Source organism: Taeniopygia guttata, chromosome 9 (assembly GCF_048771995.1).
Source record: "Taeniopygia guttata chromosome 9, bTaeGut7.mat, whole genome shotgun sequence".
Lineage (NCBI taxonomy): Eukaryota > Metazoa > Chordata > Aves > Passeriformes > Estrildidae > Taeniopygia > Taeniopygia guttata.
Genome location: NC_133034.1, coordinates 21,001,721 through 21,029,456, shown reverse-complemented (window position 1 = coordinate 21,029,456; position 27,736 = coordinate 21,001,721). Strand labels below are relative to the sequence as shown.

At 37.3% G+C, this 27,736-nt stretch overlaps 1 protein-coding gene and 1 long non-coding RNA gene across 16 annotated transcripts in view; one reads left to right on the top strand and one right to left on the bottom strand.

Moving 5' to 3' along the window:
- Nucleotides 1-27,736, top strand: part of NLGN1 (neuroligin 1) — a 424,671-nt gene that overhangs the window by 242,349 nt on the left and 154,586 nt on the right. The gene's annotated exons all lie outside the window — the stretch shown is intronic.
- The window catches only part of LOC121470435 (uncharacterized), a 105,659-nt gene continuing 78,717 nt past the window's right edge, over nt 795-27,736 (bottom strand). The window contains exon 2 of the long non-coding RNA XR_005981373.2: nt 795-27,736. This exon is cut by the window's right edge and continues 66,092 nt beyond it. This is a non-coding gene — a long non-coding RNA (uncharacterized lncRNA).

Genomic DNA, 27,736 nt, shown 5'->3' with positions numbered 1-27,736 from the left:
TGGAGCAGCCTGGGATAGTGGAAGGTGTCCTCGCCCATGGTAGGGGATGGAACTAAATGGTATTTAAAGCTCATTCCAGCCCAAACTATTCTATAATTCTATTACTGATCATTTTCTCTTTTGATACTTTATGGGCTTGCACAGCCTGTGTGTTCAAAGCTTAAAGCCCCTTTTATTGTTAAGTTTCTCCTGTCATTGTACCTGATAGCTGTATGGGTGCACAATGCTTGGCTTTTGATTATCATTAGGTTTTTGAATTACTATCAAAGATAACTTAAAATGGAAAAGTACTCACTATTTCATTTATTTTCTTTCTGATAACAAAGAAATCACTTGACAACTACATTGCTAGCACAGAGCTTTTCTCACGTGGGTTCGCTCCAGCTAAAGATGTGCTTCAAAACTGCTATTGGTAAATACAAGATATTACCTGCATTTTCCAGCAACAACAAAATTCAACATCTGTGGAAGTCCCTGAATTTCATCTTTGCAGTTTTTCTAGGTAGATGCTGTAGAAGCAGTGATCACAATTTCAAATTTAAGGTTCCATTCTTAAATGGCTTTAAAACAATGCACACATTTCTTTTCCTTTCCCCCTCATAATGCTGCTTCTTTATCCTTTGAAATTTCTATATAGTTGTTGGCTGGTTTCTTTCTATAAATATTTCATAAGTAGTGTTTTGATCTCTGATTCGAATTCAGTCATGGAAAGCAGATGTTCTTGTTGATAGGTTTCTTTTGAAACTGCTGTGTACAAACAAATTTACAAACAGAAGTGTATTCAGTAGGAGTAGTGGAACTGATAATATTGAAAATGTATTATGAAGAATAAATTTTTGGTTTTAACCTTTTTTCTTTCTTGAAACATGCAAAATATGAACAAAAAACATCATTGCTTGGCTATAGTATATCAAAAATTGAGCTGAGGGTCAGAAAAAAATCTGGTTCATCCTAAAGACATTGAAACAAGCCATTCTCTTGCAGAAAATGTTGTCTTGCAACCAGATCCAGCTCCAGGCTATCACAGAGCAGGTCCTCTTGCAAGGTGGAGGCGAGAAGCTGTCCCCAGAACCATCAGCTTTGCTAGAACCTGATCTATTTTTACCAGGACCAAGCACAAACAGGAAATACAATGTTTGTACTAAGGTTTTGCATCTACAGAAGAGCTGCTGGTGCAGTGTCTCTGAAGGAGGTGTAGGTTTTGATTCTGCTGCCTGGAGCACCAAAGAAAACTGGCTCCCTGTGTTTGTTTCTCTGTCTTCCATTCTTGTAAGCACCTCTGTGTCTCATCACTCCTGAAGTGTGCAGTGTTCTAGAAAGACTCTGGAAAAATTCTGGATATTGCATTCAGAGTGTGTGAGCCTTGCTCTGCTTTTATATGGCTCCCTTACAACACTCCAACAAAATAATTTTGAAAAATGAGCTCAGGAGGGTTTGTTTCCCATTAATGACTGAATGCTGGCATTTGGATGATGGAAATAGATACATTCCTTTGTGTGACTGTACAGATGAGAGCTTTTGTCATGAGATCGTGCTTTTCATTTACATGAGCTCTTCGTTTTCTGCTACTAAAACTTTTTAGTCCTTTAAAAGCTTTTCCCATCACATTCTCTGTAGCTTCTCAGTGTTTCCTCCCAGGAGATCTCTATGATTTAGGTAAAGATAATCAATCTCACTGAAAGAAACAAAATTACTTGGTGGTGATCAATGTGTGCCAACAGTTAGTTTTTGTTAAAGTCATCCTGCAAATTTGCAGAACCCAGCAGAAACATATTCAGAACCTGCTTCTTAACTTCTCCCTGCCAAGCAAGCAAGATTCAAAAAGCCAAAGGAAATTAAAACAAGCAGGTGAAGGTGTGTGGCTTTCATTGTCTTCAATGTGAGTTTACAGAGAATAAGAGTTAAAAAAATTAACTCAGGCTCTTGGTGGCATGCAGCAAAAGGACAAGTGGCAGTGGGCACCACGTGTAGAGGAAAGTCTAAAATTAAAAACCTTGTTTATTCTGAGGGTGGTCAGATGCTGGATCAGGTTGCCCAGAGAGGCTGGGGAGTCTCCAGTGCACAGAGACACTCAAACCCTGAGTAACCTGGTTTACTTGAACTGAAGTCCCCACAGGTCCCAGCTGCCCTAAGTCTGTGATTCTGTGGTCAAAAGGCAGAGCAGTGGGTCCTGAGTTCTGTGAGGGAGCAGATGAATCATTCTCTAGACATCTACCTGGTCTTTTAACACCTGATTACCTTTGTAAACCTTCTCTGCACAGTCTGAGCTTGCCTGAAAAGGAACTAGCCCATTATAATTGTTTTAGGCAAAAAAAACCAAAACCCTTTTCTGCAAAGCAATAGCCACACTACTACCTATTTTTGGCACCAGCAGATGTATCATGTACTCACATGAGCTAAGGTTTCAGCCTGTGGCTCATGGGCACAGGAGGGATTACTTATTCCACCATCCCAATGGAGAGAGCTGGCTCTGTTTTGACAGCCTGGAGTGAGAGATAATGATTTGTCTCCTGAAAACTTAACCAGGCTTATGTCCAGAGCAGAGGTGCAGAAACTTTTTCACACCTAAACCTTCCCATGCCCTTTGGTGAGCCCTGCCCTTATGTAGCATTACCCAGGAGCTGAGCAGGGGGGTTGGAATCAAATGGTCACAGGCTAGATTATGCCAAGTCTTATGCTGTAGTTTTCTCTGCTGGAATTTGGGTTTTCAGGAATGGAGCTCCTGATTTAAGGAATCCTAAAGATTGCCTGCAAGTTATAAGACAATGAGTGACTACATGTTCTCTCCCTTCTTTGTCTTTTTTTCCTCTTAGGGAAGGATCCAGTGTAAGCTGGATGTCAGCTTGTTTTAGTTTGGTGCCATTTATTTAGGTTCAGCATCTTGGGTTTTTCTTTGGTTTTGTCATGCCAGGGTATTTCTTCTGTGCTGTCACTCATCTCACTGTTCCTTTTCCAGACAATTTGGCAATTCCTGAGGACATATTTTTTCACATCTCTTGATGCATATTGAAAAACCACATTTTGACAAATACCAATTTCTTAAGTAAAATTTGCCTGGGCTAGGGATGAATACATTGCTTAGGGTACATTAGTGAAATTCTAAAACCTTACTTTTTGGAAGCTGATCATACACTAAAAGCTGCAAAAAGGAAAAAAAATTAATTGCCAATTACAGCTAATAGCTTGCTGCAATGACATGAATGAAGCAGATTGAAGGTATTTTAAAAGCAGCTTCTCAGTAAATCCAAGTAGTGAAATGTTTTGGAATGAAGTAGTTGCAAAAATGAGGTTAAATATCCTGTGCTTAACAACCTGCAGAATCCAGAAATCTGTTTTAGAGATACCTTTGGGGATTTCTCTGTAAGAATACAACTGATAAATGGGTTTGTTTTCCCTTGAGAGCGTTTACATATACCTGATATTATTTGCTGCATCTCCTTAAAAAAATCCTCCCCACCAAAATTTTAGTTTTAAAAGACTACAAAAAATATAATCCAATGCTAGTGACAAACCTTATTATTTCATTCAGTTTTTTTCAATATTATTGACTCTTTAAACAGCAGTATTCTAAGGTGAATAAAACAAGTTGAAGTACTTTTTCTGAAAGCTGAAAATGTATTTTGTATATTAAGTAATTTTTCAGAAGGAATATTATGTAGTTTTAAAGATGGAAGAGTTTTAAGAAAAGCAAAAAGCTTTTTATACTATGATAAGTAAAGAAGTAAAGATGAGTCACTGAAACAGGGCTTTCTGAACATTTTTTATATTTATATTTCTCAGCACTGTGTAAAGCACAGATGAAAGGTTAAGAGAGTAATAAACAAAGCTGAAATGTGATTTGGATGGGTAAGCTGCACTTTGATCTTCAGACTATAAAACACTGCTACCTGGGTCAGAACTAACACCCAGCAGGACAAACAATCACTTGTTTGCTGTGCTATAAAATTCACTATTCCTTTTTCTATGCCATGCTAGCAAACAATCTGTGGCACTAAAGGATGGAAAGAGAAAATGTAGGAGTTTTATCAATTTGTGTAATTTAAAACAACTTTAAACGTGTGCTAAAATTGTCTTTAAAGTTCTCTGATCTTTAAGAAATGGCACTATAGGAATGGATTTGCAGCAAATACTGAGCAACTTTAAAAATCTTAAAAATACTAAAAATATATAAAATTATTTAAAACCAGGAATTAAATTGTAGGTTATATGAAAAAGAACAAAATCAGCACTGCTCTTATTCCAGTTAGACAAGATTGCATTTTCTACTGTACCAAACCATTCTGGCTTATGATTCCACAGAAATATTAACCCTTTAAAAAAACCATGGGGTTGTGGTTTCCTTTCTTTTGGTGTGCCTGGCCTTTGCTGCTATATAGTTTTTGCAGGTTTATAACCTCTATGATTTCTGTTGGTTCTGATTAACTAGAAATATGAGTAGTTCTGCTGACTGCAGTTAGGTTGCTTACATGGATAAAATTAGCATGAATAGATTTTTACCAGTCTGACTCTTGGAGAATACAACAAAGAAAATAGTGAAGGTTTACTCTTAAGGAAACTGAAAAAATAAATATTTTCCCCTTGGAATCTCAGTGAAGGGAAAAGTGTGATTTCCACTTGACCAATATTTGGCTGATGTATCAATTTCACAATAAATATGAGTAATTCTAAGGACACTTGTTGTTATTGATTATCTTAATACAGCCATTTTAGCATTTCATTGAATCACAATAATAATAATTTTTTTTTAAGTAATCAAAACCCAAATATTGAGACCAAATTTTTTTTCCAATGAAAGCCAGCTCGTACTGACCTTTTTATGTATAATATAGTCACACTATTATTACATACTGTGAATAGGGTTATCAGAAATGCATAGATTGTGCTTAAAAGTGTGACCATATATTTTAATTATGTCCTTGATTCTAGCAAATTTCAGGCAATAAAAAACTCATTAATTTTAATACTGTTGGATCAAGCCCCATATTTATAATGTGATGTAATTGTCCACTGCATTCCTGACATCTGGCAATAAAATTCTTGATCATAAAGCACTAGATTATATTTATTGGTGCAGAATTAGCCATGAGGCAATGGTTAGTCAGGAACAAAAAGCTATTCAGAGAATTCCTTCATCAATGATTAGGAAATTAAGTCAGAATATACATTTGTTTATATTTATTTAAAATTTACATTCATCCTGTCACAATGATATCAACGTGAAGCAGATACAAGCTGTTTTTTCTTGACAGAACAACTCCTCTTCAATCTGTTAGAGGTTGAAGGATATGTTGTTTTTTTTTTTCTTTTTAGATATTTCCACCACTGAAAATTTGGCTAGCAGGAAAGAACTGCTATGCCATAAGTTTGAGCTGGCATATTGTATCACAGTGCTGGGATGTGCCTTTCTGGCTTGATTTATCTGGTAAAAAAAAGAATTTTAGTGTCCTTTACAATGATTTCCAAGCAGAAGAGACAATAGTGGAAATACACAAATTGCTAAAACTACTCTGGATTACAGAAATGCCACTGCATGCTATTTATCTGTTTGGTAATTATACCTGACTAATTAATTAATGACTTTCTCTTTGATTCATTATGGAGAGATTGATGGAGCTTATGACTTGGAGACTTCCAATACTGTATCTATGTACAGTCCAAATATTTGTTTTCTGGGATGCAAGAGGGAGATGAAGATAATTTATCCATCCCACACTTTTCATCTCGATGGCATTTGTTTTGTCCCTCAGCCAGGGAGCACTGGCCTGGCTGCTGCCTGTGCACAGCTGAGGGGAACCCAGGAGGGGAACGATTATTGCCCACTTCTCTCTGGTTTTACACCAAAGAGCTCGTGGTGGTGGCATTCTCCCTTCCCTCCATCCTCCAGCCAGTCCAAGGCACTTTACACCAGTGAGTCCATAACACTTAAAGCTGTTGTAGTACCAGACTCTGTTCCAGGGCTTCTTGTCAAGGAACTTGAGTGCTCTGTGAGTTGTGTGACACACAGGGAAGTCAATAAAGGACTTGTGTCAATCTGAAAGCCAGAATTTACTGTACCCTCACATCTAGAGTAGTAGTAGAAGAGAGATCAAAGATTTGGCATCATGATCCATTTGGTTTTCAGGAAGCTTAACCTCTTGTTCTTCACATAAAAAAAACCTAAATCAAATATCACAGTAAGTCATGTATTCTCCCCCCTCTTCTGAATAGCTCATCAAAGTATTTAAAAAGTAAATAACGATGGTTGAAAAAAAGTGACTTGATAACTTATTTGAGCAGTTTAACCTGTTGTAAGTTTTCATGGGACTGACCTTTTCTTGCTGCTTCTTTTCAGACTCTAGATTTGCATCTGATTTGTATTAACAAGAAATGGAAAAAGTAAACTTGTAATTGAGTAGTTTTTCCAGGGAATCCTGTTGCTGTACGGCTTTTGGTAATATTTTCAGAAACCAACTATGCCAGTATTTCTATTTTTGTTTTAGAGAATAATTTAATTGTAATGCATAAGGCTATCTAAAATTTTATCAGTAAAGTAAGTGGCCAAAGTGATATGTGTCATTGCATGAGTGATGGAGCAGAGGAAATAAAACAGTAATATTGGAATTATTCTTAAATTTAGCTTAGATTCATTGTTGTTCCTGAACAGAGGGAGGTGAATGTAACAGGGCTGTGTATACATGACATTCAATGGCAGATGTGGCTTTGATGTCACTGGTTTTAGTTTGAAAGTGTGGTGTTTCTTTCAATGCCTCATTTTCTTCCTCTCATCTCAACCATATTTAGCTCTCCTTTTTGATTATAGAAGAAGATCTGTATCTGAGAAGAAAGGTTCTTCCACCCCCATCAGCATCAGCTCAGTAAATCTAGGTGTCATCTGCCTAACAGCATAATGAGCAGTAATAACTCATAATGACCATAATGAGCACTAACAGCTGAACATGTCAAATATACTGGAAAAAAGAATAGTTCCCTATGGGACTCCAGCCTCCTCAAAGTGCAGGTACAAAGTGCCCCTGCAGATAGCTGTGAACTACTGAACTGCAGTGCAACCACAGGTTGTTCCAAAAAATCATTTCTAGAGGGAGACAGCTTTCGTTGACATTTTTTTGACATTATATTCATGCTAAAGTTAGATTTCTCAGAGTATTTTGAAACAAAACAGCTGTTTAAGTTTCTAACCAAACCTGAAGGACAAGTTCAGGGCAAAGCCAAAGTGCAGATCTCACACTGGGCACAGGGCAGGACACTGATTTGGCTTCTGGTTAAGGTGAGACCAAATTTTGTGAGAGCAGCTGGGGCTTTTAAGGTAAAATTTGACCCAGTATATTACTGGATAAATATGTATGTGTAACCCAACCAGGTTTTGGGAGTCACAGCAACCAGGTAGGCTGGCTGCCATTCCCACTAGTGTCTGCAGCTACAGATGTCCCAAATTATTTTACTTGATTTATCTTATACAAAAGTTTGTTGATTTTGCAATTCCCATATTTTAGGCCTCTGGGAATATTCTGACATTCTGTATGAGGTTTCTTTTGTTGGGCTTTGGTTTTTTTCTTTTTTTTTTCTCTTCTTGATTTTGCTGATGTACCACAGGAAAATATTTTTATATTTACTTGGAAAAATAAACTTACAGATATCATCGTGCTTCCCTTGATACTGGCTATGCAAGAAATGGTATCAGTAGCACTATTTTCTTGCAAAATGAGCTTTTAAACCTCTGTAAAAAATCAGCTATATTTTGATCCATTCTATTCTAATCTTTATGTGTGAAAATTTATATATAAGACTATGAAAATAAAATGAAGCACATGGGTTTCAATCCCAGGATAAGCACTGAGAGAAACTCTGTAGGAAACAATGGGATGTGTTATCAAGTGTATCTTCAAGCAGATTTTGGGCATCAAAAATATTACTGAAATAAGGCTGTTGCCTAAAATTGATGCAATGTTCTTTAGCTGAAGTACTCATCAAGTTTTAAAGTGCATGCATATTTTTCTCAGTAAGTGGTCCAGTTTGTTTCACCTCAATTAATTGCAGTCATGGGGATACGTTTGCCACATCACACGATGAGAGTCTAAGAGCATCAATATTTATCAAACAACAGGGAAAAATAAGGAAATATATGGAAATATAAAGAATTGTTGCTTTACTAATCAGCAAGAAAAGCGAGCCCAAATGTCATAATCTCCTAAACCATCGGTGTGACGTGATACTAAATATAGTCAGCTAAATACACCCTGAGCACTGACTGCACTGGGTTTGGAAACATCTTTCATGAAACTTGTGTAGGTGGAGATTTTTTCAAGGAATGCCAGTTTATTGTTTCTGTTATGGGAAAAATTATGGCTCATCTCAAAACCTTTTTTTGTTTGTTTGTTTGTTTAGCTTGTATGTAAAAGAAGAAATCAGAAACCTCTCCAGATGCTGCAAGAAAGTTCTCTAAATTCTGAGAATTATTTTCTATAGAATAATCACTGTATGTGCAATTTTATACTTAATTAGATCAGTCAGAGAAAGAGTGTGTAAGGAAGGCAGTGTGACTCCTCTGTGCTGACCACAGAAAATGTCTCTGTGCTTGAATATAGGGTTTTGTATGTTCCTATATGTGCATACATGCAGGCACACACATTTTACAGTTAGTATGTAGCAATGCTTGGAACATGTCACATCATTTTTGAAACACATTTAATCTTCAGGATTTCCTTGTAGAATATATATGGGGTCTCCATCCCAGGTGAGATACAACAAAGAGACTTTCCAAATGTCCAGCCCGCAGTCAGTGAGAAGCAAAAAGGGCAATCCTGGAAGGACAGAAGGTTTGGGTTGAAAAGGATCTTAAATATCATTTAGTTCCTATTCCCCTGTCATGGGCAGGGACACCTTCCCCTATCCCAGGTTACTCAGAGCCTCATCTGGCCTGATTTTTATAATTTTCAGGGATGGGAATGCACAGCTTTTTTGGGTAACCCATGTCAGTGCCTCACCACCCTCACAGGAATTAATTTCTTCCTAAAATCCAATCTAAGCCTGCTCTCCTCCAGCTTAAGGCCATTGCCCCTTGTCCTGTCACTCCATGCCCTTGCCCAAAGCCCTCTCCACCTTTCCTGCAGCCCTGTTAGGCACTGGAAATAGACCTTGGAGCCTTCTCTTGTCCAGGCTGAATAAACCCAACTCACTCTGTCTTCACAGTGAGGTGTTCCAGCCCTGGAATGGCCTCAGTGGCTTTCCCCTGGATTCATTCCAACAGGACAATCCCACATGGGTAATGACCAAACCCCTGGAATCACTGGCCCAAAAAAACCATCAGCCAGGCTGATCAGCATCCCATTAGTCCACATATCTCAGGTGCTGCTTTTGCAATTCCCTCAGCCAACAAGAAGATAAAACATAATTTTCAGGAGATGGGGACTATTAAAGAAAAAAATATTTTTAGGCTTTCAGTCAGTCAGACAAGGATGTCTTTTAGAATTGTATTTAATTTATAATTAAACTTATTATTTTTAAAAGAAGTATAGGTTGATCTATAATATAAATAAGGTACTTTAAGTGAAATAATCTATATTTAGAGGATCCAAATGTTTGCTATGTTTTTTTTTTAACCCCTTCACAAGTAGCCATCTGCTTCAGAGCAGTTTTTCACACAGTCTTGGTTCTGACCAGGAAAGGATTTCTTATAATAGTGTCCTATTTCTGAAGCATACACGGACTAGGAATGCATAAAAGTGAAAAGGGTTTAAGGGATTAGTAAAAATGGATGAAGTGGATTCCTAGCTGCTACCAAGTTTTGCTTTGTGCCTTTAATTGATTACTTGAAATGTAAAAAATCTATCCTAGTGACCAGTCTCTGAAATATCAGTTCTTTACATGTCATTGCCAGTGGACAAGTGTCAGTAGGAAAGAAATCCACAGCAATCAGAGTTTTTTTATTTTTGCCTAGAATTCTTAGGTTAGTAATGCCCAGTTCAGACTTCTCTTCATCTCTAGAGAATAGATCTCTAGAGACTTAGAATATATAGATCTGAAATGTAATTTTTTTTTCACCTGTCTGTTGTAAACCAGATATAAATCATGTAATTTATCTCCACTTTCTCCCCCAGGAACTTATGGGAGAAAAAAGACTTCCAATTGCTATTAAATTGTCCTGGCAACACCAAATCTAATGGTATCACTTGGCCTGTGAAGCACCATGAAAAAGTCTCAGTGAATCAGCTAGAAAATCTTTTCTTACTTACCTGAATAGAAAACTTCCAATTCTGGGCAAGATTTTGCTTTTAAATAGAAAAGAAATAAAAGAATACAAAATAAAATGTTGTGTGGAGTCAGCTGCAAAGCAGAATGCTCTGTAATCCAGGTGATGCAGAAATCCAATGGAAACCAGGATGAGTCAGGCCTTAAAAATAGGTGAGAGCAGCAGCTTATTAGGAAAGAAAAACTGGTACACAATCAGCCATATTCAGATATTATCATTGGTCCTATCAACTTTTGCAGATACTATTTTACTTCCTTGCCTTTTATTTTTTATTCACCTTTCTGAGGCAAAAAAAAGTAAATTAGGGATTCTGTTAAAGACAGATTTTACAGGATAAAATTTTCTGCTGACCTTGTTCACTGTGAGTCAATAACCATAATTTATGTTTGTAAGTTGTTTTTATAAAGTGGGAGGATTTGGGGTGAAAGAGTGTTGGTTTTGGGTTTGTGTTTGTTTTGTGTTGCTTTTGCCTCTGGCTTTTCTTGTGTTCCATGACAGTGTTCAGCTATGCAGGCTAAAAGGATAACTTTCCTTCTGACTCATAAAAATGCTTGAGTAAATTACTCTTTTTAGGTTTTATGATGGTACAGGATATACCAAGTGGCTGTATTTTTTTCCTTGGGATTTTTTTTGAGTTTTTATGGTTTGTTTGTTTGCTTGCAGTGTTTTTGGTTTTGCTTTTGGGTTTTTCTTGGGTTTTTGTTTTGTTTTGTTCTGTTTTTCTGTTTTCCTTTGTTGTTGTTGGTTGTTTTTTTTTCTTCAGGGGAAATTCCTAATAGAGGTTTTTTTCACTTCCCTTCTCCATTTGTTCCTCTTTGATGTTAGTTTTTAGTAATTTGTATAGGAACAGCATATGAAGAATGCTATGAAGAATTTTAATGCCATTCCTTGGTTATAATTAAGAAAAAAATGGGAATATATTTCCTTGTGTATGTCGTTTATAACAGCTTGGGCAATTTTCTGCTGTTCTGCTGACTTATTACCTTTGGGGATATGAACTCTGTACATGCCCTAGTCAGGCTCCAAGCTTCTTTTTTGAGTTTTTGATTCTGTCTCGCCACTTACCCTCTCCCTTGAGCCATATTAAGGGTCTCCAGCAGTGAAACCTTGACTGAAGTGCTATTACCACTGAAATATAATTGTGCATGACAGTGGGTTACTACCACCTACTGCTGCTCACAAGGCTGAGCTGACAAAGAATGAAGTTTTCTGGCAACAGGCATCTGCCAATTTGTATCGTGAGATTGTGAATGCTGGTCACTGGAGTCACCTGAAAAAGCCTGGCAGCTGATAGGAGGGCAGACCTTGGACTCCTTGACATTACTGAGGGTTCAAAAAGAAATAAGTCTGCTTGAGTCATGGCCTTGATGAGGAAGGTTTCCCTTTTTGTACAGCAGAGTCTTCGAGAGAGCCTGAGCTGCACAGAAGAGTGTTGTGTTTGCCAAAGCTGTTGTATTCCAGCATTCTCGGCATACATCTAAACTCTAAAGAATTTCAGCACTCTTATTTTATGCTGAAGTAGCCACATCTTGAGCTTTTTATTTCCCTCCCAGATTTGCTTTCTGAGGGAGGAAACTCATTTTTCTGGGGGCAGTTGTCTGGGGGAGGCAGAGACGCTCCCAGCCCTTCCCTGTCCCCAGACCTGTCCCTGCTGCTGGATGTGCCTGGCTGATGCTCAGGAACCATGGTAACATCCCTTACATCTCCTTCACAGCCTCCTTTTTGAACATTTGTGCTTGTAGAGACCTGCTTAGACCTGGAAAAGTGCTCCAGCCCACCCCACTCACGGCTGCTCCCTGCGCTGGCTCCTTGTGGGATTTCTGTGCCGTCCACAGAGACCAGGCAATTCTTAAATAACTATTGTGTGAATTAATTCTGATCCTGTTTTCCATCACAATGAAATGGAATTTATTACCTTACCCCATTGTTGTTTCTCTAAAAATCACTGTAATAACAGTGAATAATTCTCTGCTTTGAAGTCTCCCAAGAAAAAATGAAATCTTTTTTAGCATTCCTTTTTGGTTTTGAGAAGACAGCCTTCATAAGCACTTGCAGGCACCTGGCTTGGAATTTTGCCCTCCCAGGAGTGAGCTGGTACAATGCTTCATACCCCAGCCACTGATACCATCTTTCCTCCCCATCTTTTCTCAAAAAAAAGTCAAATCTTTCAGATCAGACTTGTCACTAAATGACCTGATCACAAGCCTCACTTTCTTCACCTGTAGGAACATCTCATTGTACATTCACCCCACCTCTCCTAGCCTGATAATATGTTCCCATATCCAGTTTTTATTATTTTGAGAGTTCTATCTCTGCTTTACCTGAAGGAGATACAGAAATTTTCCCATAACAAGACTGGACTTTTTCAAGATGTCGCACAGCTCTTCATCCTTTTTCTAATCAGGAAGTTTTACTGCACTTATTGTCTCAAATTACTGCATGGTATGAAAGGCCTAAAGCAAAAATGGACTTTCATATATATGTATATATACAGCTAGGAAATATCACAGAAATTGTGCTTAAAATCACAAAGTCATTATTCGCTTCCTTAAAGTATATTAAGATCATGGACACTTATTTTTCCCCTTATAGATTAGTACTGCTCCTTCACAAGTGCCCAAAATCAATCCCTAGATGCTCAATCATGGCTTGTGAATAGCTCAATCTAAGCTGCATTTTTTTTGTCAAAAGAATATATAGTCCCAAAATTACATCTGAAAGGCATAATTTCTGAAAGAAATGTAACTAGCACTTCAGAAAATGGTAAAAATTAAATATATATTTGCATGAAGGTGAGTGGTAAGCAAGTTGATTTCACCATTTTCTATGCATATTAATTTAATATAAAAATATTGATTACAAGAACATATTAATTTTGATGAACTTTTGGGTAGCCAAGGCTACCTTCCTTTTTCTCCATCTACTCATCATGAAACATCTCCAGCAAGGAGTCTTGAATACAGAACATAGAATACAGTTTTTAAAAAAAAAATCCGTGTAATTTTTTTTTCACTTCCTTCAGCGTGATTTCTAAGAGTGATTCAGCCACACAATCCTATCTATGGAGGCAATAAACGGTTCCATATCAAACACAAAAGGAAAAACTTTCTTTGTAATGCAGGAGAAGGAATAAGAGTTGGTTTCGTTTTGCTTCCTATCCACTTTGTGTTTAAAAAAGATTGTAACATAATTTATTCTTCTGTAGAATAGAAAATTGTTACTTATAATAAATTTTTATAAAGCTGTCATCATTCATTACTATTTATAAAGTGGTTTGAGATCCCCAGAGAGCTGTATCCTGTAAGCGAATTTTCCCTCCCTCTACAACCAAAAGGTATTAATAATTATTAATACTATTTTAAAATTCCCTTGATCACGTGAATTGAAATAGTATATATTGTTTTTCATTTAAAAAAAAAACAGTTTTCATCTTTGCATTCTAAAGGCTGGCTAAAGCAACAGTGCTTGCAATTTCATTTTCTGGGGTATATCCACAAATTCAAAATTGAAAACAAATTATTTCTCCTTCTAGGATCTTTATTATTCCAAATAACAATACTCTAGGATTTAACCACTACAGCTGTTACAAAAACTTAGCCTTTGTTATACAGAGATTTGTTTTTTTAAATACTGCCATTTAGACAGACATTCAGGGTATTTCACTTTCCTCTCTCCTTCTTGCTGTTTTTTTAAAATAGGGAATGTTTTTTGTCAGGAGTTATCCCACTGTAAACGCACAACTTTAATTTCCAAGGGCATCTTCCTTCCTGACTCCTGTGGTAATCCTCAACCTGCACACTATTGGTTTTCATTTCCTTTTAAATGTCATTTTTAAACCCCTAAGTATTGAGTCCAAATTAATATTTTGTATGGGCTCCTTATTCATCCTAAGGACTAAATTGTCTAGAATAGATCATTTATGTAGTGCTGGACATTTCTCTACAACAATAGCTCTGGAAAAAAAAAAAACAAAACAAACTCTTCCATCTTGCTTGGTCCCTGCTCTGATAGTAATTTAGAAATGGTTAAGGTAAGGTTAAGAAAGGCCCTTTGACAAAACTTTGGCTGCACTTTGGGAATAAACAAGTGTGGTTTCTCTAATTGTTAGAGATCATGTTGACTTCATGCTATTTCTCTATCACCTTGAACACACTGATGAAAGGTCTCGAGTTACTAACCCTGGAGATTGGTTATTTATTCTGAGACTGGTTCCTGATCAAGAAATCACAGTTAAAACCTTCCATGAAGCATCTTCTCTCCTGGAAGTGAACGGATTTTGAGTGACTTTGTTGAAAGGGAAAATGTAATTATGAAAAACAACAACAACAAAAAAATCAACAGCCAAATGTCCATCCATTTTGTTTTAGTATGGACACTTGGGCAGTTGGAAATAGAAAAGACAACTGGGTGAATGCCACAGGCAGTGGGTTGTGCATTCACACACCTAGCCAGGATTTATGCATGGTAATTAAGAGATTTGGAAGGTTTTATTCTGATTAGTATTGATATCAACACTTCACAATTAAACTTGAAAATTAAGGAAGATTTAGTCTAGTAATACCTAAATATTGCATGAATATTTATTGGCTTTAAAGCTTTCTTTCTACAGAAAAAAAATGTTTCCTCAGTGTCCTGTAGAGATTTTTCTGTGCTTCCTACAAGCTGAAGTTTAGTACAGATTTTATTTTAATCAAATTGTCCCTGAAATTTCAAATTATTCTTCTGTCATTGAAGACCTGTTGTTAATATATTACCAGAAGTGCATAACAGGAAAATAAATCCCTAGCTGTTACATTTAGACTAATTTTCTTACATTTAGAAATAAAATAATCTGAAGTTTTCATGTCAGAGATTAGAAGATGCTAACCTGAGTGCACTATTTAGCTGTGCAGTGGGCTGGAATTTGGACATGAAAGGATGGGTATTATGGAGCCAGTTGGCTCCTGTGTCTGGGTGTGATTAGTTCCAACCATTTTTTTTATAATTTAGTGCATTAATCTGTCTACAAAAAAAAAAAAAAAAAAAAAAAAAAAAAAAAAAAAAAAAATTGAGCTTTTCCCAGTTCTGTTCAATCAAGTTAGTATTGAAAGGGAACTATGGAAAACTTGCCCCAGTAGCAGTTTTATTTGTTGTTGTGGTCACTTGTGGGAGGTTTTTCTTCTGGAATTTTTGTTTATTTGATACCAGCATGAATGGGGCTGTTGTAGTGTTTTAAAACAACCACTTTAGCTCTGTCGACTCCACATCTCAGCCTAAGTCAAAGAGAAGCTCTGGTGGACAAGAGCCAAAAGGAAGAATAGATGGAGAAATTAACAGAAGGTGAGTATCATAATAACTGTAGCATCTTTGACACAGTACAATTACAATAAATTATTAATACATAGTGTTTAAAGGAAAAGTAGTTAGAACATAAAGTATAGGTCAATCTGACCTATACTAGGAAGGTAGGCTGCCAAATTTAATTTTTAAATTGACAAAGAACATCTGAGTGTTGGTCAAGAATTCCCATAAACCCTCACTTTTAATTGTGAATCCACATGAAGAAGAACATCTTTGTCTTTCAGTTGTGAAAATACAAGCATTAGTTATTAAATTAATGACTGGAAGTGGCACTTGGTGACATGGTTTGCGTGACATGGTGGTGTTTGGTCAAAAGTTGGACTTGATGGTATTTGAGGTTTTTCCAACTTAATTGATTCTGTAAAATTTGTTGCAGTTCATTGGTCTGACAGCTAATAGATGTACACACTGGCAATTGGCTCAGTAGATTATCATTTACTGTAATTTTTAAAATTTATAATGTGATCTTCCATTGTATTTAATCTGCTTGCATTATGAATAACAAATTTCTTTCCTCAAGGGCAATCCCTTGTTATCATAAAATGCTTTTACCGAAATTGTGACATGAAGAGAACACCCAAAACTGTAAGAATTCTGAATTTGGCTATGTATTTATTGTCATTCGTAGAAAAATGTACTTTTAAAAATCATCACATTTCACTCCAAATACAGAATGGACTTTCTAACTGCTTTGACTCTTCAGATCTCTCTTTAAACGACACATATCATGGAAATAATTTCTTTTACTTCTCAGAATAATATTACAGGGAAATACAGTGTAGCTGGTTTCTTTTAAGCCTTGGGAAAGTATTCTGGCAGGGAAGAGTTTACAACATTCACATCACACAAGAGTGTCTGCTGATTTTGCATGTTCAGCTGAGAAAACCAAGTAGAGACCCTTGGAGGTGTTGCCTTACCATTCTTTCAGCTGAAGTCAGGAGTGGCAAGTGGTTAAATCTCACCTTTGTTGCCTCAGTTAACTTGGTCTTGCAACGTACAGATTTCAAGCTGGTGGCTTTGCTACTGTAAAAAGAATGAGTTAAAAATTGAAAACAGAGTCTTCCTAGATGAAAACTAAAAATCTAAGAAAGTTCTGCAAGCACTTACAAATGCAGCAATGAGGAAGAGGTTGGTATGGAAAAACAGGATGCTTGCATGCACAGGCAACACACCTTACCTGGACCTGGTGGCATAGCAGGTGCACACTGGGAAGTAAAAAAAACTCATTTTGTGGCCGTGCTAAATTTACCATAAACTACCTGGCTCTTAGAAGATGAACAGCCAGTTTGCCCTCATTAGTTTAGATTACACCACCAGCTTTAAAATGGCATGAAGCAGAGTGTGTTTTACTTCCAACAGGGTGCTCTGAGCTACAGAAGGAAATATTCTGCTTCTTCACAAAGAAAGCATTTGGAAAACAAATGGAAAAGAAGTGATATTCTCACTTTGTGTTTATCTTGGACTCTAGCTTGAATAGGCTGGAAGGGATGTGCTTTGAGAAAATGGTGTATTAGAGAAGATAAAATCATTTGAAGAAATGTCATCTGAGACTTCAGTGTAGAAGAAAAAGCTATGCCACAATCCTCTCTTTCCTTCCTAGAGATGTTTTCTATGACGTGAAAGGGGAAGCAGAGCTGTCCCCCAAGACCATGGAAAGCAAAAGGAAATATTTTCTTAATGAAAAGGGCAGTGCTTTTCTTAGATTCTCTTTCACTGGCCTGATTTTATGTGAACCAACTCTGAGTACCAGATAGTAAAAGTAGCATCTCAGAAAGGTTTTATTTGATGTGAAATATTTGCCTCTTCTTTAACAACAAAGTCCTGCAAATGTTAAATCTTTTGGCAAAATCATACTTAATTCAACATTATATAACACAGTAAAATCATTCTGAAAGTGCAAAGAATGAAATATATAAGCTTCCTTTGGCTAAAACAAGAAAAGCAACTCCTTGTCTGTCAATAGGGGGTATGTGCTGTCTCAGAGAATTTTTTTCTAGTAACTGTGGATATGTTGCAGAATCAGAGAACAGGAACAAAAAACGTTCTGTACTCTGATCTCAATTTTCACATTTATATATATATATTAACAATAGAACTTTCAGCTTTTAACACACATAAGGATGAATTTCAACAATATAACACTTAATTCAATATATTGGTACATCTGTTGAAGCTTAGTCTAAATGTTATTTTTTATGAGTAGCACTAAATTCAGTGTCTCAAAATCTATAGGAACTAGACTCATTAATAGCCAAGGCGAAAGCATAAGAAGCAGATGCAAACTGATATTTTGGTTTCTTCTAAGAACACGAGCTGAGCTTTATCAGCATGTTTAAACAAGCCAAAGCCTTGTTTTGATAAGCATTATTATATTTTCATAAACGTGTCTAATTTAATTATGCTAACATCAGGAAATCATGTAACCATTGTAACTGAATCAGTGCTGGAAATCAGCTGTTATTATGCTAGGACTTAAGGAAGAAGAAACTCTAAAATCCAAACTGGGGACAAGAGTTTAAATTCTGACTTTTGGTCCACTATGATTGAGGTGGCTTTTACTTGGAAAATTCTCAGAATCAAAGAGCACTTTGGGTCTAAATACCTTTCCTTGGCCTTATTGCTGTCACACTAATGTGTCATCACAGCACTTTGAGAGGCAGGACATTCTACAAAAGCTTTATGCAGTTTGTTCTTGGCTACACAACAACTTGGCAGAGGGTACAACCAAAGTTTCATCTCATGGCCTCTTAGAACAGACACATCCTGCCATATCACCACCAGAAATCCTCAGGTCACCTTCAGATGCACTTCACTGGGGCTGTGCAAACTCATTCATCTAAAGTGCTGTGAAGCTCATTTATCTAAATGAAGGAGTTTCTTTAAGCATGACAGTGGTAGAGGACGGATGGCTTGTAGTCTTTGTTTGTTTTATTTTATTCTCATCCCTCCTATTATCTCGTCTTGTAACCTTGGTTAAGTCCATTAACCTCTTTTTGGCTCTGTGTCATTTCCCGTGTGTTGTCCTTTCAGTCTGAGTCACTTGAGCAGGGCTGTACACACAGGACAGGCTCACCAGGGCCCTTAATGCCTCTGCAGGAGAAATTGCAAATAATTGAGGTAACCTATCAACACCCAATAAGCCAACACAGATCTACCCAACCATCCATGTCATTTAATTTTCGATCTAGTTAATGTTTTAATTATTTTACTCCCCCTCTTCTGCTTAGTGTTGTCACTGTGGATGTGGGAATGTTCAGCTTTGTTTCTGCACCAGGCCACCCACTGCTCTGGTGAGGTTTGGACACAGGGCAGAGATGGGGTGGGACTTGATGGCAACAAGGTGACATCGCCAGGGTGAAGAATATTCCCTAGAAAAAGGCTTCACATTTCTGACAGTTGAACTGTGGGAGTTTCTCCATGTTGGGTATTTGACACCATGCCTTTCAAAGAGGTCAAAAATCATCAGGGCTCTCTTGGGTCCCCAAATTCTACCATGGAGCATGTGGCCATTTGAAACAGAAATTCTAATCCTACAACCTCATCCTACAACCTCCCCTGCTCCATTCTGTCCTAAGTGGTCATTTCCACCTCCTCTAACAATCTGTCAGAGTAAATAATTTGTTGTACTTCACAATTTTAATCAGATTTTTCATGGATAAAGGAGTTCTTTTCATGCTTTTCTGAATTAAGACATGCATCTTAATTAAGATTGAGAATTAGTACTTTCTGTGTCTTTTTAGGTTTTATTTTCCATTTTTTAACCTTTTATGCTATTATTCCTTGATATTAACATTCATAACACGTTCTATTTTAATTACCTCCTCCTTTCACTATCTCACCTCTGTATGCATGGCTTTAAACATGTAAATAAAAATTCATTATAGAAAATCCAAAGCAAACAAATTAAGAAATGAATTGTTGGATTTCTTTCTATTTCTATATGTTCTTTATTAGATGGTTTGTTGTTCTAATATTTCCTGATGGGTTCACTCTCCTTTGGCTTGGATATATGCTGTTTCCTTTAAATAAGACATCTTTTTATTAAGTTAGTGATGAAACTGCCCACATCTTACAGCACTGGATAAGGATAAGAGATTTGTCTCACTGTCTCAGTATCATAACATGATCTTTCTGATTTTATTAATAGTTCATAAAGACGAAATTTATTTGCAGAGGAAGGCCCAGATATCTTCTTGGGGTCATTTCACAGACAGAGGTCCAGAGTATGCCTTTAAATCCAGTCTTACCATCTCTTTTCTTGAGATTTTTATTTCTACAAAACTTTGTAAATCACTACTTGAAATTTCCAGTGTTTATGTGCATGTTTGCACTTTTCAGTATAAATTAGTACCTCCCCAGTCAAAGCAACCTCTTCAATGATGAATTACAGGAGCAATTTGAGACTACAGCTTTAAAGGCTTTGTGTGCTTTCTTTGTTGAATGAGAATGGGTTCCTGCCTGCATCTCCCTGCCTAGAAACACTTAGGTAAATTGTAGTTAATTAATTTAATGTAGACTAATATTATACCCAGATTAATTGATTGGTTATATTTGGAATTGATTATTTCTCCCCATTTACAGCCTGGAAGATTTGGTGGAAAAGATCTACAACTTTTGAATGATTAAGAGTATTTCAGTTTTCAAATCCCTGTTTCCCATACCCAGACAATCATATTTTGAAGGGCAGGTTCACTGGTACAGTCCATTTAGCCACAGTTAGAAAGTGACAGAGGCCACAGAGTAAGTACAGAAGATTTGAGTTCATTTCTGTCTCATTTACTCTGCTCTTGCCACAAATACATCTCATGTAATGGCCTTACCCAGAAGCAAGAGTTTTAAAACTTTTTAGAATTTCTGACCTCCGGGCTTTTTTCTCCTAAGATAGCATAAAATATTTATGGGAACTGCCAATATGAAAAGAGTGTGGGTCATTCCTAGTTCTGTTCACACAAAGTTGAGAACCACTTTTCCAAACAGAAACACAACTGTTCATCTTTATATCATATTACAAATAAGTCAGGGATGCTACTTCATTCTTTATTCCAGCTCAGATCCATTCCTAAAGACAAAAAGGACTTTCCAACTGCCAGAGCTCACCCTAGGCCGAGGGTGGCTCCCTGTGGTGGAAAAGTCTCTCCTCCAACCCGTGCCTCCAAAGAAAGGCTCAGCAGTCTCTGTTGTTCAGTCTCAAGGCAGTTTATTGCAAGTTATCTAAAAGATTTTATTCTCTGGCTGCTGTGGTTTGCTCACAGCTCAGGCAGAGGCACACACACACCCTGACATCCTCTCTGACTCCCGACTGCTTCTTCTCTCCCTGCCCAGGGCTGCTGCTGGCTTTTATATGGTACATTATGTGTTAAATGTTTATAGTTTTTCCCCAATGACTATTACTTACCAATCTGTGAGTGCCAACATCACCAAGAACATGGAGGTAAGGAAGAAGAAAGAGGGAGGACAGGGCAGGCCCAAATCCCTCCATCTGAAAACCTCTGACCCCCATGTACAAAACAGAACCCCCCCTGTACAGGTATTAAAACCCCCTTGTACTGCACTCAAAAATTCTTCCCTCTACTTTGTGACTACTTCTACTCTAATATCTAAACTTTTGTGACTTCTTGTTCTTCCTGCAAGGTTGGTAAATCATTCCATGGCTCAAACCCAAAATCACAGCTGTTTTCAGCTGCCTGCCAGGGTCTCAAATGCTTCTGACCAGGGTCCAGAACCTCCAAAAATGTCTGAGGGACATTTTGAGTTCCGACATCCAACCTGTTTTGTCCTTCTCTAAAATGTACCCAGAGCCCATGAGCTCCTTGAGGCCCAGTTGCAGTGGCCCCGGGTGCAGAGCTCCCAAATATTCGGGGTGAGCTGTTGGGGTTGCAGGGCAGTGCCAGGACAGCTCCTTGTTCCCCTGAAGCCCTGCAGCTTGCTCCCAGGATTTTGGTCTTCTACTGCAGCATGTGTTAAATTTTAGCAAACAAATAGAAGGTCTTCAAGCTGCATACTGTTTAAATATTTCATCATTTTTTCCCCTCATAAATATAGATGTAGTCTAAGTGTGGAGAAAATAGAAAAATCAGCAGGTGTAATATTCTCCCCAAGTCAGTGGAACTGCTTTATGACACCTGGGCTTCCTTTGTAACCTTTATTACATTATGGTACCCTACAGCATACTATTAAAGTAAATCTGGTCTCTGGTTGCAGGTTCATCCGGCTTTTTCACAGAGATCTTTTTTGTACTTTCTTGACTAAATTGAAATATAACAAAGAGCTTTTAGGAAACCACACTACTAATAAAGTACATGGTAGTTCATGAAAAAATGATCTACTCTCTTGCCAGCAGATTATGGTTTGAATAGAAAAACAGGAGTAAGCCTGAAGGAGAGCCCTGGCTGGGCTTTTAGTACCGTGCACTTCAAAACTGAAGGATCTGTGCAAGTGTCCCAGTGTGGGCAGTGCTCACCCTGCTATTGGCATGTCAGCATTTTAATCCTGATGTCCATGGATTGCCATAACCCACTGCAGGTGAAGTGTTAACTATGCTGGGTTGTTCCTTTTTTAATTCCAGTTTCAAGAAGGCAATCAGCTTGCAACTAATGTAAAATATTTATTGCACTGAGGTTTGAATCATTCCACTTTATTAATAAAAATCTCTTGTGGTGCTCTAGCTGTATAATATGTCAATACTTTAGAAGCCAAACTTAATTTCTCTAAAGGTTGTCAAGAGAAGTTAAATACAAATGCTTCTTTGTATCTCTCTCTACAGTAGCATTAGCACAATTTTAACTTTGTAATAGTTGTCTTGAATTTTCTCAATATCCAAATTGTATTTAATATATTTTGATATATTTAATATATATGGCCCACTGAGGTTCTGTGGTGATGGTTTTAGACCTCCTGTATGAAAGCTGTCCCACTGAATTTTTGCTTGTTTATACTGGAAAAATATTTTTCCGTCATGCTCCTATATGGCAAAAACAAGTTGGTTCAAAATGTGGAAAAAAATACTTGGGTTATTCTGCATTTTCATCTTTATTATGGTAACTGCTCAAATATTTTGATCAATTTTAACAATCTCTTCCTCCTTCACATACTTCATAATTTTCTCCCATCTTAATCAAATCTGCCAACCCTTGATTTTATATTCTTTAATTTCTATTGTTAGTTTCCTTGAGGCTGTATTTATATTTTATATCGATTGCTATTTATCCCTTTTCCCAACATTTGCTATAATGATGTCCTTTAACATTGCCTAAATAGCTGCATTTGCTTTTGCTTTGAAACACATTGTTTTGGGTTTGTCATCAGTTTTTAGAAAGTTGAATTTTACCATTCTTGGTGTCTTATTTTGAGCATAGAGGAAAATGCTCCTAAGCAGCTGACAATTATAATTCATTGTTTTCCATTTGAATTGAGCATCTACTAAGATAGTCTCTTATTTTTTTTCCTGCTTAGCTCTTTCTCCAAAGTGATTTGATTCATAATATTTTAATCTTTATGCAATTAGTGGTTTTAATGAAAAAGGCCAGGTGAATTGCACTTACTCAGGAGCAGTAATCTTTTCCAGAAAGGTCTGAATGTAGTTCATGTTGAGAAAGAAAGGAAATTAAGGAAGGAGATGGGAGCCTTTCCAATCAAATGTGTTTTCCTCAGGACTCTAACCTGCTGCTACAGCCCTAATACGTATTTTTGAGGTAGGAGACCTTCTCCTGCAATTTCCAAAGTTCCACTTTCTTTCCAGCAGTGGATTTCCAGACCTTGACCTCTCAGATGTAACTCTCCCATGATTGTACAATTGTGTCTGTGCACATCACAGTCAGGTGTTGATGTACCCCTTCATCACACCCCTTGGGGCTTTTGATGCTGTGTAGCAGGTGATAACAGGGACCTTATCATTTGTTCAGCTGTAGTGTGTACCCACGAGCATTCCAGATCTTATTTAGGGTCCATTAGTCAAATAGAGCCTTTTTTTAAAACAGTTCTCCCATGGAAAAAAAAAAAAAAAAATGGGATCACAGAGTGTTATGGGATCTTCTGATTGTCTCCTTCTTCTCTGGACTCCTTCCAAATAGATTTGACACTGAAGTGGCAGCCTCAAAAAATTGGCTTTCTATAAATTTGGCTCATGATAGCCAGGAGAAGAGTTGCCCAAGAAGGAGTCCAGGAGTGCCTATTTTATGGGATGCCAAAGAATCCCCATGGAGGAGTTTTTTTATAAATGATGATCTACGAAAAACTTTCAGCCCAAGTGATGTTATTTTAGATGACATCAGTCACTCACAGGAAGACCTCTAACAGCCCAAGCTTCATTACTTATTACAATCACAGAAATACTTGACAAAGAATATTATTATGCCTCCCTGTTGCCCCACAGCCCTCTCTAAAGACTGATTTCAACATCAAATTTGCAATTATATTCTTCCCACTGAGTTTCAGTGGTGTCAGCCTGGTTGCAGTTGTGTTCATGAAGAGGAAATCCAATGGTGCTCCTTCATTTCTCAGGAATCTCACAGGGAGATTGTCTTTCCACATTCCAGTGTCCTGGATATATTCTGCTCTCAAGATCTCATTTAGACCAAAATTAATGCTCCTTTTGCTCTTTAAAAAAAAATATTTTTCATTTTCTCGTATTTATGTTTCCAGAGAAGCTTCTGGCTGCAGTGAACCCCCTCACTTTCCCCTGAGTACTTGTCCTTGCAGCTCTCACTCACTGCTCTGGTACTACCATTTGGGCCTCCAGGTGTTTTTAGGATGTGCTGGTGTTGTGTCTGTGCCCTATATATTTCCACCTCTTCCACAGTGAGCATATGAAAAGTTTATTGGCCTCAACTCCCTCTCAGAAGCCACGGTAATAAATAAAATATTTTGACTTTGCTGTTTTGTTGGGTTTTTGGGGTTTTTTTTTTGTGTGTTTTTGCTTTTGTCTATTTACTTTTACTGTTACAGATCTTATTTAGGTTGAAATTAGGAGGTTTGGGGAGCTTTAGGGGTGCTTTTGGGAAAGCATAATGTAAATTCCTTTAGAGTTAAATTCAGTGAGAGTCATGCTGGGCTGGCACAGAAAGCAGGACAAGTATAACTGTGTTAGTACAGCTCTGTCTGAGTTAAGTAGCTTTGCTGAACAGCAGGGCAGAGGAGGCTGATCAGAGGACTGTGCTAATTCACTTAAATCCTTTTCCATTTTGGAGATGTCACATTTAGAGCTCGTATATTTCTGTGTAGTGCTGTATTTTCTCATGCAAACATACCCTGATAAATCATTCAATTCTAAGGTCAGTGACCCATTCATGGATGAAGCCACATTTTTTTCCCCAGCTAAAGCACCCAAATAGCATTGTACAGAACAAAATGCAGAGTGGTGAACCCAGGCCCAAGGGCACCACTTTTAGCTGATGTCTATTATGTGTGTATATGTGTGAAGGTACGTATCATGCAATGACAGGCTTTTAGAGGCTTCTAATCTACATTTTTCTTAGCCCAGAAATACATGAATAGGAGCCTGACTTCATTTTCTGAATCCAAAAAGCACATATCTTTATCCTATGCTTTTAAGCATCCTTTCATTTGTGCTCATTTGCAGTCTGTTTCAATTTTTCAAGACTTGTATGCATACATTTCAGAGTAGAATGGTGGCTTTTATTTTTGCCTGCACTATTTTCTCCTCCAGATTCCAGAACAACTGCTCATGTGGCAGGAGGGCACAGATATATCTCCATGGATCTAGATAATCTGTGGTTATGAAAGCTATTCAAAATGTTTCTCAATTTTTTTTTTTTTCTATATTGTTTCCTGTACAATCCTTTTTTGTACACCTGGGAAAGTGTTGAAACCTTTATGTTTCACCCTCAATATGAGAAACCTTCCGATGAACAGTGTGTTCATTTTGAGGGAGGAATGGTTCTTACTGCAGCTTCTGTTCAAATCCCAAATGCAGGTGTATGATCATGGCAAGGATTTGTGTTTGGCTCTCTGTGTGTGTGCTTTTGATGTTTTAACAGCTGAAAATCAGATTGCTTTCAATTTTCACTTTCTGAATCCTACATAAGCAAAGGGATTTATTTTTCTTGATTGCTTAATTAAGTTGGATGTTCACTGTGGAACCTGAAATATTCCAAATTCTTAACAGCTTAGAAAGCTTTTAGAAAACTTGTGATTTGATGTGAATAGAGTCAAACAGAGGAAACTTACTTTCTTTAACAAAATTCAATTTGGAGGGCCTTTAAGAACTAATTAACTAAATTAATTGATATTGGTTTCACTGTTTCACTGAAGGAGATGATGATAACAGTTCTGTCTTGCAGTCCTGCCACTCTTATTTCTGTGATGCCTGAAGAGCTTGTGGGATTTTTTAACAACAGAGATAATAAAACAAAACGAGTATTCGAAGCTATTTACTTACTTTACAGCATGTCACTGCAAAACTTGCACAAATCACAGGAAACCTGTCTGCATTTGTCTCCCCCAGCTTCAGCAGCACAGATGTAAATTCTAACATTCTGAGGGTGGTTTGGTAGGGACACAAGTTATTACTGAGAGGTGCTTCTGCAGGAGTAATTCTTGAAGGTACATTTGGAAGATTAAATGTTAAAAAAATAAATTATACTGCAGCAATTCTAGAGACATGGAGAGACAGATTTACTGATGACTACACAAGATAATGCTTTGAGAGTGTTAAAGGGAGGAAAGTGTTGAATGGTTATTTTGTGAAGTAAGATCTGTTCAATGCATTCCTTGGGGGTGGTGCAAGGATCCACTTCCCTTAGTAAGGTGCTCCAGTTTGAATTAGAACTGACTGAAGCCACTATTCTTAAATGTATTAACACATACATGCACACACACAAACACACACATACAGACACACATAAATATAAAAATCAGAAAACAACCCGTTAACAGTCAGAGAACTAAAGCAATACCATTTTCTCCTACATCTCTTTATCTCAATTTTATCCATAAAGTTGGTAAAATATTGTGTTTTTTTTTCTTATGACAACAGTATTTCCTGGATGTTTTGAATTGCTTTTGTTAGCTGTCTAGATTTCTTCCATTCTTTCCCTTTTCTCTCATTCTTTCTCCCTATTATTTAGTCAACTCTACCTTTTTTCTCCATTGTCTCTTCCCTCATACTCTGCTTTTTGAGCTCATGGCTACAAATACAAGATTCAAAGGGCAAATCTATTAAAAGAAATGGCAGTACCTTTATAGCTCTCTCAGAAAAGAAGGAAGAGTTGTTTCTCCTCCTCGCACTTGAGTAATTTCACCTGGGAAGCTGACAGATCATTTGCACAAATATACCTTCCACCTCCCCGACTGATGGAGGCAGTGGTGTCAGAAAAATTTCAGCCTGGACCCTGCTCAACATGAGAATTGCAGAAGCCCTTTATTCCTTCAAAATAATGTCCATTAAATAAGCAAACAGACAAATAAATGCCTTTAGTTGGGTGACTGCCTTTTCTGCTTGCTGCTTCATGTAGTGGACAGGAGCCTGGAGTAAATTTCCAGCTGAAGAAAAGACTTGTCTTTAGTTTTTCCAAAGTGCTCCCAGCAAAAGCATCTACCTTGAAGAAATAATTTTGTTCTGCTGCGTTTTCCCTTTATTTACTGATGGCCAGTGCTAAAGCCTTGGGCAACCTCTAGGTTTTAGGTCTTTTCCCTTTTTGAACACCTCCCACAGCTTTTTCTGTTGTTCCTGTTGGGCCTTTGATGATCTGTGCATTGCCACTGCAGCTGGGAAGTTGCAAAGATTCTGAAGCGATGCCTGCTTTTTTCCTGTAGGGTGGTTTAAAAAATTGACAATTAAAGATAACGTCAATCAAAAATATTTTATTTTACACATCAGTAAAAAAAAAAAAAAAAAAAGCATGATCATAAAGGTGGAGCAGAAAAATTAATTATAGGGGCTTTCTCTACTGCAAATTTTGACCTTGTAATAGGTTACACCGAACTGACCATGCTAAAAATCACTCACATTATAAACATGATAATCTTGTCAGCACCAAAATTTCTGTTCCAGCCTTACTTTATGTTTTGCTGGGGTCTCTAAGAAGCCTCAGCATTGTAATTTTTGCATACCTGATCTGCTACACTTGTAGTCTGCCTATAAACCTATGATACCATGACAGCATGAATATACTTTAAATTACTTTTACCAGA